This window comes from Convolutriloba macropyga, chromosome 12, assembly GCF_964194025.1.
Source record: "Convolutriloba macropyga chromosome 12, txConMacr16.3, whole genome shotgun sequence".
NCBI lineage: Eukaryota > Metazoa > Xenacoelomorpha > Acoela > Convolutidae > Convolutriloba > Convolutriloba macropyga.
In genome coordinates, this window is record NC_134479.1 from 5,658,160 (window position 1) to 5,679,068 (window position 20,909).

Below are 20,909 nucleotides of genomic sequence, written 5' to 3' on the forward strand. Positions count from 1 at the left end.
TTAGTAGTTATTATTTAGTAGATAGTAAGAAGTTAGTGGTTAGTAGTTAGTAGATAGTAAGTAGTTAGGGGTTATTAGTTAGTAGTTAGTAGTTAGTAGTTAGTAGATATAAGTTAGCAGTTAGTAGTTAGCAGTTAGTTAATAGTAGTTAGCAGTCAGAAGTTAGTAGTAAGCGGTTAGTAATTAGTTTTTAGTAGTTAGTAGCTAGTAAACAGTCGATAGTAGTTATTAGTTAGTATTTGTTAGTTAGTGGTTAGAAGTTAGTAGATAGTAAGTAGTTAGTGGTTAGGAGTTAGTAGTTAGTAGTTAGTAGTTATAAGTTAGCAGTTAGTAGTTAGCAGTTAGTAAGTAGTAGTTAGCAGTTAGAAGTTAGTAGTTAGTGGTTAGTAATTAGTTTTTAGTAGTTAGGAGTTAGTAGTTAGTAAAAAGTCGATAGTAGTTATTAGTTAGTTTTTGTTAGTTAGCGGCTAGTAGTTAGTTGTTAGTAATTAGTAGTTAGTTGTCAATCTGTAGTTAGTAGCTAGTAGATAGTATTTAGTAGTTAGAAGTTAGTAAATAGTAGATATTTGATAGTATTTATTCGTTATTCTTTATTAGTTAGTAGTTGGTTGTTAGTAGATATTGGTAAGTAGTTAGTAGTTAGCAGTTAGTAATTATTAGTTAGTTGTTAGTAGTTAGTAGTTGATAGTTAGTAGTTAGTAAATAGTTAGTAGTTAGTAGTTGTTAGTCATTGAGTTGTTAGCAACTTGTAGTTAGTTGTTTGTAATTAGCAGTTATTAGTTAAGTGGTAGAAGTCCGTAGTTAGTAGTTAGTAGTTAGGAGTTACTAGATAGTAGGTATTAGATAGTAGTTTTTAGTTAGTAGCTAGTATTTAGCAGATTATAAGATTGTGGTTAGTAGTAAGTAGTCAGCAGTTAGTAGTTAATAGTTGCCAGGATGTAGGTATTAGTTAGTAGTAAGTAGATAGTCCTTTGTAGTTATTAGTTAGTTGTTAGCATTTAGTAGTTAGTAGTTATTATTTAGTAGATAGTAAGAAGTTAGTGGTTAGAAGTTAGTAGATAGTAAGTAGTTAGTGGTTAGGAGTTAGTAGTTAGTAGTTAGTAGTTAGTAGTTATAAGTTAGCAGTTAGTAGTTAGCAGTTAGTAAATAGTAGTTAGCAGTTAGAAGTTAGTAGTTAGTGGTTAGTAATTAGTTTTTAGTAGTTAGGAGTTAGTAGTTAGTAAAAAGTCGATAGTAGTTATTAGTTAGTATTTGTTAGTTAGCGGCTAGTAGTTAGTTGTTAGTAATTAGTAGTTAGTTGTCAATTTGTAGTTAGTAGCTAGTAGAAGGTATTTAGTAGTTAGGAGTTAGTAAGTAGGAGTTACTAGATAGTAGGCAATAGATAGTTGTTATTAGTTAGTAGCTAGTATTTAGCAGATTATAAGATTGTGGTTAGTAGTTAGTAGTCAGAAGTTAGTAGTTGATAGTTGGCAGGATGTAGGTATTAGTTAGTAGTAAGTAGTTAGTCGTTTGTAGTTATTAGTTAGTTGTTAGTATTTAGTAGTTAGTAGTTATTATTTAGTAGATAGTAAGAAGTTAGTGGTTAGTAGTTAGTAGATAGTAAGTAGTTAGTGGTTAGTAGTTAGTAGTTAGTAGTTAGTAGTTAGTAGTTAGTAGTTAGTAGTTATAAGTTAGCAGTTAGTAGTTAGCAGTTAGTAAATAGTAGTTAGCAGTTAGAAGTTAGTAGTTAGTGGTTAGTAATTAGTTTTTAGTAGTTAGGAGTTAGTAGTTAGTAAAAAGTCGATAGTAGTTATTAGTTAGTTTTTGTTAGTTAGCGGCTAGTAGTTAGTTGTTAGTAATTAGTAGTTAGTTGTCAATTTGTAGTTAGTAGCTAGTAGATAGTATTTAGTAGTTAGAAGTTAGTAAATAGTAGATATTTGATAGTATTTATTCGTTATTCTTTATTTGTTAGTAGTTGGTTGTTAGTAGATATTGGTAAGTAGTTAGTAGTTAGCAGTTAGTAATTATTAGTTAGTTGTTAGTAGTTAGTAGTTGATAGTTAGTAGTTAGTAAATAGTTAGTAGTTAGTAGTTGTTAGTCATTGAGTTGTTAGCAACTTGTAGTTAGTTGTTTGTAATTAGCAGTTATTAGTTAAGTGGTAGAAGTCCGTAGTTAGTAGTTAGTAGTTAGGAGTTACTAGATAGTAGGTAATAGATAGTAGTTTTTAGTTAGTAGCTAGTATTTAGCAGATTATAAGATTGTGGTTAGTAGTTAGTAGTCAGAAGTTAGTAGTTGATAGTTGGCAGGATGTAGGTATTAGTTAGTAGTAAGTAGTTAGTCGTTTGTAGTTATTAGTTAGTTGTTAGTATTTAGTAGTTAGTAGTTATTATTTAGTAGATAGTAAGAAGTTAGTGGTTAGTAGTTAGTAGATAGTAAGTAGTTAGTGGTTAGTAGTTAGTAGTTAGTAGTTAGTAGTTAGTGGTTAGTAGATATAAGTTAGCAGTTAGTAGTTAGCAGTTAGTTAATAGTAGTTAGCAGTTAGAAGTTAGTAGTAAGCGGTTAGTAATTAGTTTTTAGTAGTTAGTAGTTAGTAAACAGTCGATAGTAGTTATTAGTTAGTATTTGTTAGTTAGCGGCTAGTAGTTAGTTGTTAGTAATTAGTAGTTAGTTGTCAATTTGTAGTTAGTAGCTAGTAGATAGTATTTAGTAGTTAGGAGTTAGTAATTAGTAGATTTTTGATAGTATTTATTTGTTATTATTTATTAGTTAGTAGTTGATTGTTAGTATATATTGGTAAGTAGTTAGTAGTTAGCAGTTAGTAATTATTAGTTAGTTATTAGTAGTTAGTAGTTAATAGTTAGTAGTTAGTAAATAGTTAGTAGTTAGTAGTTAGTAGTTAGCAGTTAGTAGTTAGTTGTTATAAGTTAGCAGATTGTCAGTAGTTTGTAGTTAGCATTTAGTTATTAAAGATTAGTAGTTAGTATTTACTAATTAGTAGTTATAAATTAATAGCTAGTAGTTAGTAGTTAGTAGTTAGTAGTCAGTAATTACTATTTAGTAGATAACAGTTAGTAGTTAGTAGTTAGTAATTAGTAGTTGGTAGTGAGTAGATAGTTGTTAGTAGTTAGTAGTTAAAAGTTAGTTATTAGTATTTATTAGTTATTAGTTGGTATTTAGTAGTTAGTAGTTAGTAAATAATGGTTAGTAGTTGGCAGTAATTCTTAATTAGTAGTAAGTAGTTAGTAGTTAGTAGTTATCAATTAGTTGCTAGTAGTTAGAAGTTAGTAGTTAAATGGTAGTAGTTAGTAGTTAGTAGTTAGGAGTTATTAATTAATAGATAGTAGATAGTAGTTATTAGTTAGTAGCTAGTAGTTAGTGAATTGTGGTTAGTAGTTTGTAGTCAGCAGTTAGTAGTTAGTAGATAGTAGTTATTGTTTAAAAGTTATAAGGTTGTAGTTAGTAGTTAGTTGTTAGTAGCTAGTAGTTAGCAGTTAGTAGTTACTAGTCATTATATAGTTAGTAACATTGTATTAGTATTATTAGGAAATTGTAGTTAATAGATAGAGGATAGTAGTTATTAGTTAGTAGTTATTAGTTAGTAGTTAGTAGTTAGTAGATAGCGGTTAGTAAGTAGCAGTTCGCCGTTAGTAAATAGTAGTTAGCTGTTAGTAGTTATTAGTAAGTAGTAAGTAGTTAGTAGTTAATAGTTAGTAATTATTAGTTATTTGTTAGTAGTTAATAGCTAGAAGTTAGCAGTCAAAAGTTAGTAGTTAGTATTTATTAGTTACTATTTGGTAGTTATCAGTTAGCAGTTAGTAGATAGTAGTTAGTAGTTAGTAGTTAGCAGTTAGAAGTTAGTAGTTTGTAGTTAGTAGTTAGTATTTAGTAGATAGTAGTTATTAGTTAGTATTTATTAGTTAGCAATTAAAAGTTAGTAGTTAGTAATTAGTAGTTATTATTTGGTAGTTATCAGTCAGCAGTTAGTAGATAGTAGTTAGTAGTCAGTAGTTAGTAGTTAGCAGTTAGAAGTTAGTAGCTAGTAGTTAGTAGTCAGTATTTAGTGGTTAGTAGTTAGTAGTTAGTAGTTATTCGTTAGTAGTTATTAGTTAGTAGTTAGTAGTCATTGGTTAGCAGTTAAGTGGTAGTAGTTCGTAGTAGTGTTAGTAGTTAGTAGTTAGTAGTTAGCAAGTAGTTGGTTGTTAGTAGTTAGCAGTTAGTAGCTAGCAGTTAGTAATTAGTAGTTAGCAGTTAGAAATTAGTAATTAGTAGTTAGTAGTTAGTAGTTAGCAGTTAGAAGTGAGTAGTTAGTAGTTAGTAGTTAGTAGTTAGTAAAAAGTAGTTAGTATTTAGTAGTTAATAGTTAGTAGTTATTAGTTTGTAATTATTAGTTATTTGTTAGTAGTTAATAGCTAGAAGTTAGCAGTTAAAAGTTAGTAGTTAGTATTTATTAGTTACTATTTGGTAGTTATCAGTTAGCAGTTAGTAGATAGTAGTTAGTAGTTAGTAGTTAGCAGTAAGAAGTTAGTAGTTTGTAGTTAGTAGTTAGTATTTAGTAGATAGTAGTTATTAGTTAGTATTTATTAGTTAGGAATTAAAAGTTAGTAGTTAGTAATTAGTAGTTATTATTTGGTAGTTATCAGTCAGCAGTTAGTAGATAGTAGTTAGTAGTCAGTAGTTAGTAGTTAGCAGTTAGAAGTTAGTAGCTAGTAGTTAGTAGTCAGTATTTAGTGGTTAGTAGTTAGTAGTTAGTAGTTAGTCGTTAGTAGTTAGTAGTTAGTAGTTAGTAGTCATTGGTTAGCAGTTAAGTGGTAGTAGTTCGTAGTAGTGTTAGTAGTTAGTAGTTAGTAGTTAGCAAGTAGTTGGTTGTTAGTAGTTAGCAGTTAGTAGCTAGCAGTCAGTAATTAGTAGTTAGCAGTTAGAAATTAGTAATTAGTAGTTAGTAGTTAGTAGTTAGCAGTTAGAAGTGAGTAGTTAGTAGTTAGTAGTTAGTAGTTAGTAAAAAGTAGTTAGTATTTAGTAGTTAATAGTTAGTAGTTAGTAGTTAGTGGTTATTAGTTATTTGTTGTTAGTTAGTAGCTAGTAGTTAGTCGTTATAAGTTAGCAGTTAGTAGCTAGCAGTTAGTAGTTAGTAGTTAGCAGTTAGAAGTAGTAATTAGCAGTTAGTAAGTAGTAGTTAGCAGTTAGAAGTGAGTTGTTATTAGTTAGTAGTTAGTAAATAGTAGCTAGTATTTAGTAGTTATTAGTTAGTAGATAGTAGTTAGTAGTTCGCACTTAAAAGTTAGTAGTTAGTAGTTTTTAGTTAGCAGTTAAAAGTTAGTAGGTAGTGGTTAGTAGTTACCATTTGGTAGATATCATTGAGCAGTTAGTAGATAGTAGTTGGTAGTTAGTACTTAGTAGTTAGCAGTTAGAATTTAATAATTAGTAGTTAGTAGTTAGTAGTTAGTAGTTAAAAGTTAGTAGTTAGTAGTTAGTAGTTACTATTTGGTAGTTATCAGTTAGCAGTTAGTAGATAGTATTTAGTAGTTAGTAGTTAGCAGTTAGAAGTTAGCAGTTTGTAGTTAGTAGTTAGTATTTAGTAGTTAGTAGTTATTGGTTAGTATTTATTAGTTAGCAGTTAAAAGTTAATAATTAGTAATTAGTAGTTATTGTTTGGTAGTTATCAGTTAGCAGTTAGTAGATAGTAGTTAGTAGTTAGTAGTTAGCAGTTAGAAGTTAGTAGTTTGTAGTTAGTAGTTAGTATTTAGTAGTTAGTAGTTATTAGTTAGTATTTACTAGTTAGCAGTTAAGAGTTAGTAGTTAGTGGTTATTAGTTATTTGTTGTTAGTTAGTAGCTAGTAGTTAGTCGTTATAAGTTAGCAGTTAGTAGCTAGCAGTTAGTAGTTAGTAGTTAGCAGTTAGAAGTAGTAATTAGTAGTTAGTAGTTAGTAGTTAGCAGTTAGAAGTGAGTAGTTATTAGTTAGTAGTTAGTAAATAGTAGCTAGTATTTAGTAGTTATTAGTTAGTAGTTAGTAGTTAGCACTTAACAGTTAGTAGTTAGTAGTTATTAGTTAGCAGTTAAAAGTTAGTAGTTAGTGGTTAGTAGTTACCATTTGGTAGATATCATTTAGCAGTTAGTATATAGTAGTTGGTGGTTAGTAGTTAGTAGTTAGCAGTTAGAAATTAGTAATTAGTAGTTAGTAGTTAGTAGTTAGTAGTTAAAAGTTAGTAGTTAGTAGTTAGTAGTTACTATTTGGTAGTTATCAGTTAGCAGTTAGTAGATAGTATTTAGTAGTTAGTAGTTAGCAGTTAGAAGTTAGCAGTTTGTAGTTAGTAGTTAGTATTTAGTAGTTAGTAGTTATTAGTTAGTATTTATTAGTTAGCAGTTAAAAGTTAATAATTAGTAATTAGTAGATATTGTTTGGTAGTTATCAGTTAGCAGTTAGTAGATAGTAGTTAGTAGTTAGTAGTTAGCAGTTAGAAGTTAGTAGTTTGTAGTTAGTAGTTAGTATTTAGTAGTTAGTAGTTATTAGTTAGTATTTACTAGTTAGCAGTTAAAAGTTAGTAGTTAGTGGTTATTAGTTATTTGTTGTTAGTTAGTAGCTAGTAGTTAGTCGTTATAAGTTAGCAGTTAGTAGCTAGCAGTTAGTAGTTAGTAGTTAGCAGTTAGAAGTAGTAATTAGTAGTTAGTAGTTAGTAGTTAGCAGTTAGAAGTGAGTAGTTATTAGTTAGTAGTTAGTAAATAGTAGCTAGTATTTAGTAGTTATTAGTTAGTAGTTAGTAGTTAGCACTTAAAAGTTAGTAGTTAGTAGTTATTAGTTAGCAGTTAAAAGTTAGTAGTTAGTGGTTAGTAGTTACCATTTGGTAGATATCATTTAGCAGTTAGTATATAGTAGTTGGTAGTTAGTAGTTAGTAGTTAGCAGTTAGAAATTAGTAATTAGTAGTTAGTAGTTAGTAGTTAAAAGTTAGTAGTTAGTAGTTAGTAGTTAGTAGTTACTATTTGGTAGTTATCAGTTAGCAGTTAGTAGATAGTATTTAGTAGTTAGTAGTTAGCAGTTAGAAGTTAGTAGTTTGTAGTTAGCAGTTAGTATTTAGTAGTTAGTAGTTATTAGTTAGTATTTATTAGTTAGCAGTTAAAAGTTAATAGTTAGTGATTAGTAGTTATTGTTTGGTAGTTATCAGTTAGCAGTTAGTAGATATCAGTTATTAGTTAGTAGTTAGCAGTTAGAAGTTAGTAGTTTGTAGTTAGTAGTTAGTATTTAGTAGTTAGTAGTTATTAGTTAGTATTTACTAGTCAGCAGTTAAAAGTTAGTAGTTAGTAATTAGTAGTTATTATTTGGTAGTTATCAGTCAGCAGTTAGTAGATAGTACCTAGTAGTCAGTAGTTAGTAATTAGCAGTTAGAAGTTAGTAGCTAGTGGATAGTAGTCAGTATTTAGTAGTTAGTAGTTAGTAGTTAGTAGTTAGTAGTTATTAGTTAGTAGTTAGTGTTTAGTAACTAGTAGTTAGTAGTTAGTAGTTATAAATTAGCAGTTAAGTGGTAGTAGTTCGTAGTAGTGTTAGTAGTTAGTAGTTAGTACTTAGCAAATAGTTGGTAGTTAGTAGTTAGCAGTTAGCAGCCAGAAGTTAGTAATTAGTAGGTAGTAGTTAGTAGTTAGCAGTTAGAAGTGAGAAGTTAGTAGTTAGTAGTTAGTAGTCAGTAAGTAGTAGTTAGTATTTAGTAGTTATTAGTTAGTAGTTAGTAGTTAGTGGTTATTAGTTATTTGTTAGTAGTTAGTAGATAGTAGTTAGCAAGTAGTTGGTAGTTAGTAGTTATTATTTGGTCGTTATATGTTAGCAGTTAGTAGCTAGCAATAGTAGTTAGTAATTAGCAGTTAGAAGTGAGTAGTTAGCAGTTAGTAGTTAGTAGTTAGTAATTAGTAGCTAGTTTTTAGTAGTTATTAATTAGTAGTGAGTAGTTATTAGTTAGCAGTTAAAAGTTAGTAGTTAGTAGTTAGTAGTTACCATTTGGTAGTTATCGTTTAGCGGTTAGTAGATAGTAGTTAGTAGTTAGTAGTTAGTAGTTAGCAGTTAGAAGTCAGTAGTTAGTAGTTAGTAGTTAGTATTTAGTAGTTAGAAGTGAGAAGTTAGTAGTTAGTAGTTAGTAGTTAGTAAATAGTAGTTAGTATTTAGTAGTTATTAGTTAGTAGTTAGTAGTTAGTAGTTAGTGGTTATTAGTTATTTGTTAGTAGTTAGTAGTTAGTAGTTAGCAAGTAGTTGGTAGTTAGTAATTAGTATTTAGTCGTTATGAGTTAGCAGTTAGTAGCTAGCAGTTAGTAGTTAGTAGTTAGTAATTAGTAGCTAGTATTTAGTAGTTATTAATTAGTAGTTAGTAGTTAGTAGTTAGCAAGTAGTTGGTAGTTAGTAGTTATTATTTAGTCGTTGTATGTTAGCAGTTAGTAGCTAGCAATAGTAGTTAGTAATTAGCAGTTAGAAGTGAGTAGTTAGCAGTTAGTAGTTAGTAGTTAGTAATTAGTAGCTAGTATTTAGTAGTTATTAATTAGTAGTGAGTAGTTATTAGTTAGCAGTTAAAAGTTAGTAGTTAGTAGTTAGTAGTTACCATTTGGTAGTTATCGTTTAGCGGTTAGTAGATAGTAGTCAGTATTTAGTAGTTAGTAGTTAGTAGTTAGTAGTTAGTAGTTAGTAGTTATTAGTTAGCAGTTATTAGTTAGTAGTTAGTGTTTAGTAACTAGTAGTTAGTAGTTAGTAGTTATAAATTAGCAGTTAAGTGGTAGTAGTTCGTAGTAGTGTTAGTAGTTAGTAGTTAGTACTTAGCAAATAGTTGGTAGTTAGTAGTTAGCAGTTAGCAGCCAGAAGTTAGTAAATAGTAGGTAGTAGTTAGTATTTAGCAGTTAGAAGTGAGAAGTTAGTAGTTAGTAGTTAGTAGTCAGTAAATAGTAGTTAGTATTTAGTAGTTATTAGTTAGTAGTTAGTGGTTATTAGTTATTTGTTAGTAGTTAGTAGTTAGTAGTTAGCAAGTAGTTGGTAGTTAGTAGTTATTATTTGGTCGTTATATGTTAGCAGTTAGTAGCTAGCAATAGTAGTTAGTAATTAGCAGTTAGAAGTGAGTAGTTAGCAGTTAGTAGTTAGTAGTTAGTAATTAGTAGCTAGTATTTAGTAGTTATTAATTATTAGTGAGTAGTTATTAGTTAGCAGTTAAAAGTTAGTAGTTAGTAGTTAGTAGTTACCATTTGGTAGTTATCGTTTAGCGGTTAGTAGATAGTAGTTAGTAGTTAGTAGTTAGTAGTTAGCAGTTAGAAGTCAGTAGTTAGTAGTTAGTAGTTAGTATTTAGTAGTTAGAAGTGAGAAGTTAGTAGTTAGTAGTTAGTAGTTAGTAAATAGTAGTTAGTATTTAGTAGTTATTAGTTAGTAGTTAGTAGTTAGTGGTTATTAGTTATTTGTTAGTAGTTAGTAGTTAGTAGTTAGCAAGTAGTTGGTAGTTAGTAATTAGTATTTAGTCGTTATGAGTTAGCAGTTAGTAGCTAGCAGTTAGTAGTTAGTAGTTAGTAATTAGTAGCTAGTATTCAGTAGTTATTAATTAGTAGTTAGTAGTTAGTAGTTAGCAAGTAGTTGGTAGTAAGTAGTTATTATTTAGTCGTTATATGTTAGCAGTTAGTAGCTAGCAATAGTAGTTAGTAATTAGCAGTTAGAAGTGAGTAGTTAGCAGTTAGTAGTTAGTAGTTAGTAATTAGTAGCTAGTATTTAGTAGTTATTAATTATTAGTGAGTAGTTATTAGTTAGCAGTTAAAAGTTAGTAGTTAGTAGTTAGTAGTTACCATTTGGTAGTTATCGTTTAGCGGTTAGTAGATAGTAGTTAGTAGTTAGTAGTTAGTAGTTAGCAGTTAGAAGTCAGTAGTTAGTAGTTAGTAGTTAGTATTTAGTAGTTAGAAGTGAGAAGTTAGTAGTTAGTAGTTAGTAGTTAGTAGTTAGTAAATAGTAGTTAGTATTTAGTAGTTATTAGTTAGTAGTTAGTAGTTAGTGGTTATTCGTTATTTGTTAGTAGTTAGTAGTTAGTAGTTAGCAAGTAGTTGGTAGTTAGTAATTTGTATTTAGTCGTTATGAGTTAGCAGTTAGTAGCTAGCAGTTAGTAGTTAGTAGTTAGTAATTAGTAGCTAGTATTTAGTAGTTATTAATTAGTAGTTAGTAGTTAGTAGTTAGCAGTTAAAAGTTAGTAGTTAGTAGTTATTAGTTAGCAGTTAAAAGTTAGTAGTTAGTAGTTAGTAGTTAGTGGTTATTAGTTATTTGTTAGTAGTTAGTAGTTAGTAGTTAGCAAGTAGTTGGTAGTTAGTAGTTAGTTTTTAGTCGTTATATGTTAGCAGTTAGTAGCTAGCAGTTAGTAGTTAGTAATTAGCAGTTAGAAGTGAGTAGTTAGCAGTTAAAAGTTAGTAGTTAGTAGTTATTAGTTAGCAGTTAAAAGTTAGTAGTTAGTAGTTAGTAGTTACCATTTGGTAGTTGTCGTTTAGCGGTTAGTAGATAGTAGTTAGTAGTTAGTAGTTAGCAGTTAGAAGTCAGTAGTTAGTAGTTAGTAGTTAGTATTTAGTAGTTAGAAGTGAGAAGTTAGTAGTTAGTAGTTAGTAGTTAGTAGTTAGTAGTTAGTAGTTAGTGGTTATTAGTTATTTGTTAGTAGTTAGTAGTTAGTAGTTAGCAAGTAGTTGGTAGTTAGTAGTTAGTATTTAGTCGTTATGAGGTAGCAGTTAGTAGCTAGCAGTTAGTAGTTAGTAGTTAGTAATTGGTAGCTAGTATTTAGTAGTTATTAATTAGTAGTTAGTAGTTATTAGTTAGCAGTTATAAGTTAGTAGTTAGTAGTTATTAGTTAGCAGTTAAAAGATAGTAGTTAGTAGTTAGTAGTTAGTAGTTAGTGGTTATTAGTTATTTGTTAGTAGTTAGTAGTTAGTAGTTAGCAAGTAGTTGGTAGTTAGTAGTTAGTTTTTAGTCGTTATATGTTAGCAGTTAGTAGCTAGCAGTTAGTAGTTAGTAATTAGCAGTTAGAAGTGAGTAGTTAGCAGTTAGTAGTTAGTAGTTAGTAATTAGTAGCTAGTATTTAGTAGTTATTAATTAGTAGTTAGTAGTTAGTAGTTAGCAGTTAAAAGTTAGTAGTTAGTAGTTAGTAGTTAGTAGTTAGCACTTAAAAGTTAGTAGTTAGTAGTTAGTAGTTACCATTTGGTAGTTATCGATTAACAGTTAGTAGATAGTAGTTAGTAGTTAGTAGTTAGTAGTTAGTAGTTAGCAGTTAGAAGTCAGTAGTTAGTAGTTAGTAGTTAGTATTTAGTAGTTAGAAGTGAGAAGTTAGTAGTTAGTAGTTAGTAGTTAGTAAATAGTAGTTAGTATTTAGTAGTTATTAGTTAGTAGTTAGTAGTTAGTGGTTATTAGTTATTTGTTAGTAGTTAGTAGTTAGTAGTTAGCAAGTTGTTGGTAGTTAGTAGTTTGTATTTAGTCGTTATGAGTTAGCAGTTAGTAGCTAGCAGTTAGTAGTTAGTAGTTAGTAATTAGTAGCTAGTATTTAGTAGTTATTAATTAGTAGTTAGTAATTAGTAGTTAGCAGTTAAAATTTAGTAGTTAGTATTTATTAGTTACCAGTTAAAAGTTAGTAGTTAGCAGCTAGAAGTTACCATTTGGTAGTTATCATTTAGCAGTTAGTAGATAGTAGTTAGTAGTTAGTTGTTAGTAGTTAGCAGTTAGTAGTTAGTAGTTAGTAGTTAGTAGTTAGTATTTAGTAGTTAGTAGTTAGTAGTTCAAAGTTAGCAGTTAATGGTAGTAGTTCGTAGATAGTAGTAAGTAGATAGTAAATATTAGTCAGTTGTTGGTAGTAAGTAAATGGCGGTTAGTAGTTAGTAATTAGCAGGTAGTAGTTATTAGTAAGTAGTAGGTAGTTAGTAGTTAGTAGTTAGGGGTTATTAGTTATTTGTTAGTAGTTAGTAGTTAGCAAGTAGTTGGTATTTAGTAGTTAGTAGTTAGTCGTTATAAGTTAGCAGTTAGTAGCTAGCAGTTAGTAGTTGGTAGTTAGCAGTTAGAAGTTAGTAGTTAGTAATTAGTAGTTAGTAGTTAGCAGTTAGAAGTTAGTAGTTAGTTGTTAGTAGTAAGTAATTAGTAGTTAGTAGTTAGTAGTTCAAAGTTAGCAGTTAATGGTAGTAGTTCGTAGATGGTAGTAAGTAGATAGTAAATATTAGTCAGTTGTTGGTAGTAAGTAGATGGTGGTTAGTAGTTAGTAGTTAGCAGTTAGTAGTTAGTAGTTAGCAGGTAGTAGTTATTAGTAAGTAGTAGGTAGTTAGTAGTTAGTAGTTAGGGGTTCTTAGTTATTTGTTAGTAGTTAGTAGTTAGTAGTTAGCAAGTAGTTGGTATTTAGTAGTTAATAGTTAGTCGTTATAAGTTAGCAGTTAGTAGCTAGCAGTTAGTAGTTAGTAGTTAGCAGTTAGAAGTTAGTAGTTAATAGTTAGTAGTTAGTAGTTAGCAGTTAGAAGTGAGTAGTTAGTAGTTAGTAGTTAGTAGTTAGCAGTTAGTAGTTAGTAAATAGTAGCTAGTATTTAGTAGATATTAGTTAGTAGTTAGTAGTTAGCAGGTAGTAGTCATTAGTAAGTAGTAGGTAGTTAGTAGTTAGTAGTTAGGGGTTATTAGTTATTTGTTAGTAGTTAGTAGTTAGTAGTTAGCAAGTAGTTGGTATTTAGTAGTTAGTAGTTAGTCGTTATAAGTTAGCAGTTAGTAGCTAGCAGTTAGTAGTTAGTAGTTAGCAGTTAGAAGTTAGTAGTTAGTAATTAGTAGTTAGTAGTTAGCAGTTAGAAGTTAGTAGTTAGTTGTTAGTAGTTAGTATTTAGTAGTTGGTAGTTAGTAGTTCAAAGTTAGCAGTTAATGGTAGTAGTTCGTAGATAGTAGTAAGTAGATAGTAAATATTAGTCAGTTGTTGGTAGTAAGTAGATGGCGGTTAGTAGTTAGTAGTTAGCAGTTAGTAGTTAGTAGTTAGCAGGTAGTAGTTATTAGTAAGTAGTAGGTAGTTAGTAGTTAGTAGTTAGGGGTTATTAGTTATTTGTTAGTAGTTAGTAGTTAGTAGTTAGCAAGTAGTTGGTATTTAGTAGTTAAGAGTTAGTCGTTATAAGTTAGCAGTTAGTAGCTAGCAGTTAGTAGTTAGTAGTTAGCAGTTAGAAGTTAGTAGTTAATAGTTAGTAGTTAGTAGTTAGCAGTTAGAAGTGAGTAGTTAGTAGTTAGTAGTTAGTAGTTAGTAGTTAGTAAATAGTAGCTAGTATTTAGTAGATATTAGTTAGTAGTTAGTATTTATTAGTTACCAGTTAAAAGTTAGTAGTTAGTAGCTAGTAGTTACCATTTGGTAGTTATCATTTAGCAGTTAGTAGATAGTAGTTAGTAGTTAGTAGTTAGTAGTTAGCAGTTAGAAGTTAGTAGTTAGTAGTTAGTAGTTAGTATTTAGTAGTTAGTAGTTAGTAGTTCAAAGTTAGCAGTTAATGGTAGTAGTTCGTAGATAGTAGTAAGTAGATAGTAAATATTAGTCAGTTGTTGGTAGTAAGTAGATGGCGGTTAGTAGTTAGTAGTTAGCAGGTAGTAGTTATTAGTAAGTAGTAGGTAGTTAGTAGTTAGTAGTTAGGGGTTATTAGTTATTTGTTAATAGTTAGTAGTTAGTAGTTAGCAAGTAGTTGGTATTTAGTAGTTAGTAGTTAGTCGTTATAAGTTAGCAGTTAGTAGCTATCAGTTAGTAGTTAGTAGTTAGCAGTTAGAAGTTAGTAGTTAGTAGTTAGCAGTTAGAAATTAGTAGTTAGTTGTTAGTAGTTAGTATTTAGTAGTTGGTAGTTAGTAGTTCAAAGTTAGTAGTTAATGGTAGTAGTTCGTAGATAGTAGTAAGTAGATAGTAAATATTAGCCAGTTGTTGGTAGTAAGTAGATGGCGGTTAGTAGTTAGTAGTTAGCAGTTAGTAGTTAGTAGTTAGCAGGTAGTAGTTATTAGTAAGTAGTAGGTAGTTAGTAGTTAGTAGTTAGGGGTTATTAGTTATTTGTTAGTAGTTAGTAGTTAGTAGTTAGCAAGTAGTTGGTATTTATTAGTTAATAGTTAGTCGTTATAAGTTAGCAGTTAGTAGCTAGCAGTTATTAGTTAGTAGTTAGCAGTTAGAAGTTAGTAGTTAGTAGTTAGTAGTTAGCAGTTAGAAGTTAGTAGTTAGTATTTAGTAGTTAGTATTTAGTAGTTAGTAGTTAGTAGTTCAAAGATAGCAGTTAATGGTAGTAGTTCGTAGATAGTAGTAAGTAGATAGTAAATATTAGTCAGTTGTTGGTAGTAAGTAGATGGCGGTTAGTAGTTAGTAGTTAGCAGTTAGTAGTTAGTAGTTAGCAGGTAGTAGTTATTAGTAAGTAGTAGGTAGTTAGTAGTTAGTAGTTAGGGGTTATTAGTTATTTGTTAGTAGTTAGTAGTTAATAGTTAGCAAGTAGTTGGTATTTAGTAGTTAGTAGTTAGTCGTTATAAGTTAGCAGTTAGTAGCTAGCAGTTAGTAGTTGGTAGTTAGCAGTTAGAAGTTGGTAGTTAGTAGTTAGTAGTTAGTAGTTAGCAGTTATAAGTGAGTAGTTAGTAGTTAGTAGTTAGTAGTTAGTAAATAGTAGCTAGTATTTAGTAGATATTAGTTAGTAGTTAGTATTTATTAGTTACCAGTTAAAAGTTAGTAGTTAGTAGCTATGAGTTACCATTTGGTAGTTATCATTTAGCAGTTAGTAGATAGTAGTTAGTAGTTAGTATTTAGTAGTTAGCAGTTAGAAGTTAGTAGTTAGTAGTTAGTAGTTAGTATTTAGTAGTTAGTAGCTAGTAGTTCAAAGTTAGCAGTTAATGGTAGTAGTTCGTAGATATTAGTAAGTAGATAGTAAATATTAGTCAGTTGTTGGTAGTAAGTAGATGGCGGTTAGTAGTTAGTAGTTAGCAGTTAGTAGTTAGTAGTTAGCAGGTAGTAGTTATTAGTAAGTAGTAGGTAGTTAGTAGTTAGTAGTTAGGGGTTATTAGTTATTTGTTAGTAGTTAGTAGTTAGTAGTTAGCAAGTAGTTGGTATTTAGTAGTTAGTAGTTAGTCGTTATAAGTTAGCAGTTAGTAGCTAGCAGTTAGTAGTTAGTAGTTAGCAGTTAGAAGTGAGTAGTTAGTAGTTAGTAGTTAGTAGTTAGTAAATAGTAGCTAGTATTTAGTAGATATTAGTTTGTAGTTAGTATTTATTAGTTACCAGTTAAAAGTTAGTAGTTGGTAGCTAGTAGTTACCATTTGGTAGTTATCATTTAGCAGTTACTAGATAGGAGTTAGTAGTTAGTAGTTAGTAGTTAGCAGTTAGAAGTTACTAGTTAGTAGTTAGTAGTTAGTAGTTGGTAGTTAGTAGTTAGCAGTTAGAAGTGAGTAGTTAGTAGTTAGTAGTTAGTAGTTAGTAGTTAGTAAATAGTAGCTAGTATTTAGTAGATATTAGTTAGTAGTTAGTATTTATTAGTTACCAGTTAAAAGTTAGTAGTTAGTAGCTATTAGTTACCATTTGGTAGTTATCATTTAGCAGTTAGTAGATAGTAGTTAGTAGTTAGTAGTTAGTAGTTAGCAGTTAGAAGTTAGTAGTTAGTAGTTAGTAGTTAGTATTTAGTAGTTAGTAGCTAGTAGTTCAAAGTTAGCAGTTAATGGTAGTAGTTCGTAGATAGTAGTAACTAGATAGTAAATATTAGTCAGTTGTTGGTAGTAAGTAGATTGCGGTTAGAGTTAGTAGTTAGCAGTTAGTAGTTAGTAGTTAGCAGGTAGTAGTTATTAGTAAGTAGTAGGTAGTTAGCAATTAGTAGTTAGGGGTTATTAGTTATTTGTTAGTAGTTAGTAGCTAGTAGTTAGCAAGTAGTTGGTATTCAGTAGTTAGTAGTTAGTAGTTAGCAGTTAGAAGTGAGTAGTTAGTAGTTAGTAGTTAGTAGTTAGTAGTTAGCAGTTAGAAGTGAGTAGTTAGTAGTTAGTAGTTAGTAGTTAGTAAATAGTAGCTAGTATTTAGTAGATATTAGTTAGTAGTTAGTATTTATTAGTTACCAGTTAAAAGTTAGTAGTTAGTAGCTATTAGTTACCATTTGGTAGTTATCATTTAGCAGTTAGTAGATAGTAGCTAGTAGTTAGTAGTTAGTAGTTAGCAGTTAGAAGTTAGTAGTTAGTAGTTAGTAGTTAGTATTTAGTAGTTAGTAGCTAGTAGTTCAAAGTTAGCAGTTAATGGTAGTAGTTCGTAGATAGTAGTAACTAGATAGTAAATATTAGTCAGTTGTTGGTAGTAAGTAGATGGCGGTTAGTAGTTAGTAGTTAGCAGTTAGTAGTTAGTAGTTAGTAGGTAGTAGTTATTAGTAAGTAGTAGGTAGTTAGTAGTTAGTAGTTAGGGGTTATTAGTTATTTGTTAGTAGTTAGTAGCTAGTAGTTAGCAAGTAGTTGGTATTCAGTAGTTAGTAGTTAGTAGTTAGCAGTTAGAAGTGAGTAGTTAGTAGTTAGTAGTTAGTAGTTAGTAGTTAGTAAGTAGTAGCTAGTATTTAGTAGATATTAGTTTGTAGTTAGTATTTATTAGTTACCAGTTAAAAGTTAGTAGTTAGTAGCTAGTAGTTACCATTTGGTAGTTATCAATTAGCAGTTACTAGATAGGAGTTAGTAGTTAGTAGTTAGTATTTAGCAGTTAGAAGTTACTAGTTAGTAGTTAGTAGTTAGTAGTTAGTATTTAGTAGTTAGTAGTTAGTAGTTATAAGTTAGCAGTTAAGTGTTAGTAGTTCGTAGATAGTAGTTAGTAGATAAAAATTATTAGTCTGTTGTTAGTAGTAAGTAGATGGCGGTTAGTGGCCTAGGCGACAATTGTATTTCGGGCTTCTCAGAAACGTGGTTGAAATCAGTTAAAGATATTCCGTTTTGGTCGATACACTCAGAATACTTAGTGTCCTTCAGATGCGACCGACGTACTGATCTTCAAGAGAAAAATAAAGGCGGTGGTATTCTTTTGTTCGTTCCAATAAAATTTCATCCAAAAGCACGAAATGATCTAGAGACAATGTCAAAAGACCATTTTGAAAATGTTTGGGTAGAGTGCAAAATAAATAAAAAGACCGCGTTGATAAATTTGGCTTACTGTCCAAAAAAAACTAATAAATTTGTTTTTGGAAGAGCTAGCCCTGGGTTTAGATAGAGCAGCGACTGAAAATAAAAAAATTTTTCTACTAGGTGACTACAACCTTAATTACTTTAATTGCAATGAAAGAAATCTCCTAGAAACTCTGATCTTGCCGTACGGTTTACTGAACTCAAATAAAACTTTAGCAACAAGAGAAACATCAAGAACGAAGTCGCTTATAGACTATGTTATATGCGAAAATTTTTTTAGTTCCCAGACACTAGACTCGATTCTAAAAAGTGATCACTTAGCCACGCTTACTTTAATTGGTGATACCGTTAAAAATAAAAAAGAAGCTATCAAAAAAATTGTGTTCGATAAAACAAACTACTCTAAAAATGCTTTTTCCCTAGATGTTGGAAAGACAAATTGGAGATCATTTTATTTATCAGAAAATCCTGAAATCATGTATAAAAACTTTTGCTCGTCATTGGAAACGGTAATTAAAAAGCATGCTCCACAAAAGACCGTCTTCATACGCCATGACAAGCCTAAACTAACGCTACATCAACAATGGATATCAAAAAACACCGTAAAAAAGTTTGCAAAGACATCAAATAATAACAACAAAAATGTTTTGAAGCAAGAAAATGAAAAACATCTGCTTGATATGTTTCAAAACTTAAAAAGTGCAAGAGAAAGGTGGAATTTTATCAACGAAATCAGAAACTGTGAAAAAACACAGACAGAAATACCAAGACTCAAAAACAGTTTTGGAACGGTTTTGACCAATGGAAATGATATTGCCAATCTTCTCAACTATAAACTTTCAGCATTAGGTGAATATTTTGGTAAAAAAGAACAGTATCAATATTGTAATAATCCGGCACGCCACAGTAACAAATTTATATTCAGGTATACGACAACCAAGGAGATATTTGATATACTCAACAATTTAAATGTTAAAAAACCGTTGGGTCCATCACTCATTCCAGCTTGGGCTTTAAAAGATGCAAGAGAACACATAGCTGAACCTCTCTGTTTTTTGTTTAACCAAATCTTAACTGAACAACGCTTTCCTGACCACCTTAAGCGTGCCCACGTGTTGCCTCTTTTCAAGAAAGATGATCCTGAAGATCCGATAAATTATCCACCAATTTCGCTTACTGGAGCTCTAGCTAAAATTTTGGAAATCCTTCTTCGAGATCAAATATTAGCTTATTTAGAGAAGAATAAGTTGCTTGCAACAACACAGTTTGGATACAGAAAAAAAGTGTCAACTACAGATGCTCTTTTGTATTGCACTGAAAAAATCAGATATGATCTCAATAAAAAAACACCGTCACAGGAGCTTTTTTAGACCTATCTAAAGCTTTTGATTCGATATCACATCCTACTCTTCTGCACAAAACTAAACTTTTAGGTTTTAGTGCACAAGCAAACACAATTCTAATATCTTATCTAGAAAACCGTGTGCAAAAAGTCAAATTCTCGAAGTATGAATCAAATTAGTTGGTATTTAGTAGTTAGTAGTTAGTCGTTATAAGTTAGCAGTTAGTAGCTAGCAGTTAGTAGTTAGTTGTTAGCAGTTAGAAGTGAGTAGTTAGTAGTTAGTAGTTAGTAGTTAGTAGTTAGTAAATAGTAGCTAGTATTTAGTAGATATTAGTTTGTAGTTAGTATTTATTAGTTACCAGTTAAAAGTTAGTAGTTAGTAGCTAGTAGTTACCATTTGGTAGTTATCATTTAGCAGTTACTAGATAGGAGTTAGTAGTTAGTAGTTAGTAGTTAGCAGTTAGAAGTTACTAGTTAGTAGTTAGTAGTTAGTAGTTAGTATTTAGTAGTTAGTAGTTAGTAGTTATAAGTTAGCAGTTATGTGTTAGTAGTTCGTAGATAGTAGTTAGTAGATAATAAATATTAGTCTGTTGTTAGTAGTAAGTAGATGGGGGTTAGTGGCCTAGGCGACAATTGTATTTCGGGCTTCTCAGAAACGTGGTTGAAATCAGTTAACGATATTCCGTTTTGGTCGATACACTCAGAATACTTAGTGTCCTTCAGATGCGACCGACGTACTGATCTTCAAGAGAAAAATAAAGGCGGTGGTATTCTTTTGTTCGTTCCGAAAAAAATTCATCCAAAAGCACGAAATGATCTAGAGACAATGTCAAAAGACCATTTTGAAAATGTTTGGGTAGAGTGCAAAATAAATAAAAAGACCGCGTTGATAAATTTGGCTTACTGTCCAAAAAAACAACTAATAAATTTATTTTTGGAAGAGCTAGCCCTGGGTTTAGATAGAGCAGCGACTGAAAATAAAAAAATTTTTCTACTAGGTGACTACAACCTTAATTACTTTAATTGCAATGAAAGAAATCTCCTAGAAACTCTGATCTTGCCGTACGTTTAACTGAACTCAATTAAAACTTTAGCAACAAGAGAAACATCAAGAACGAAGTCGCTTATAGACTATGTTATATGCGAAAATTTTTTTAGTTCCCAGACACTAGACTTGATTATAAAAAGTGATCACTTAGCCACGCTTACTTTAATTGGTGAAACCGTTAAAAATAAAAAACAAGCTATCAAAAAAATTGTGTTCGATAAAACAAACTACTCTAAAAATGCTTTTTCCCTAGATGTTGGAAAGATAAATTGGAGATCATTTTATTTAACAGAAAATCCTGAAACCATGTAGAAAAACTTTGCTCGTCATTGGAAACGGTAATTAAAAAGCATGCTCCACAAAAGACCGTCTTCATACGCCATGACAAGCCTAAACTAACGCTACATCAACAATGGATATCAAAAAACACCGTAAAAAAGTTTGCAAAGACATCAAATAATAACAACAAAAATGTTTTGAAGCAAGAAAATGAAAAACATCTGCTTGATATGTTTCAAAACTTAAAAAGTGCAAGAGAAAGGTGGAATTTTATCAACGAAATCAGAAACTGTGAAAAAACACAGACAGAAATACCAAGACTCCAGAACAGTTTTGGAACGGTTTTGACCAATGGAAATGATATTGCCAATCTTCTCAACTATAAATTTTCAGCATTAGGTGAATATTTTGGTAAAAAAGAACAGTATCAATATTGTAATAATCCGGCACGCCACAGTAACAAATTTATATTCAGGTATACGACAACCAAGGAGATATTTGATATACTCAACAATTTAAATGTTAAAAAACCGTTGGGTCCATCACTCATTCCAGCTTGGGCTTTAAAAGATGCAAGAGAACACATAGCTGAACCTCTCTGTTTTTTGTTTAAGCAAATCTTAACTGAGCAACGTTTTCCTGACCACCTTAAGCGTGCCCACGTGTTGCCTCTTTTCAAAAAAGATGATCCTGAAGATCCGATAAATTATCCACCAATTTCGCTTACTGGAGCTCTAGCTAAAATTTTCGAAATCCTTCTTCGAGATCAAATATTAGCTTATTTAGAGAAGAATAAGTTGCTTGCAACAACACAGTTTGGATACAGAAAAAAAGTGTCAACTACAGATGCTCTTTTATATTGAACTGAAAAAATCAGATATGATCTCAATAAAAGAACATCGTCACAGGAGCTTTTTTAGACCTATCTAAAGCTTTTGATTCGATATCACATCCTACTCTTCTGCACAAAACTAAACTTTTAGGTTTTAGTGCACAAGCAAACACAATTCTAAAATCTTATCTAGAAAACCGTGTGCAAAAAGTCAAATTCTCGAAGTATGAATCAAATTGGGTAGCACTTAACCGTGGAGTACCACAAGGTACTGTGCTAGGCCCACTGCTTTTCAACATATATGTAAATGATATGAAAGATTATACCGATGTGAATTCTAATATAATCCAGTACGCTGATGATAC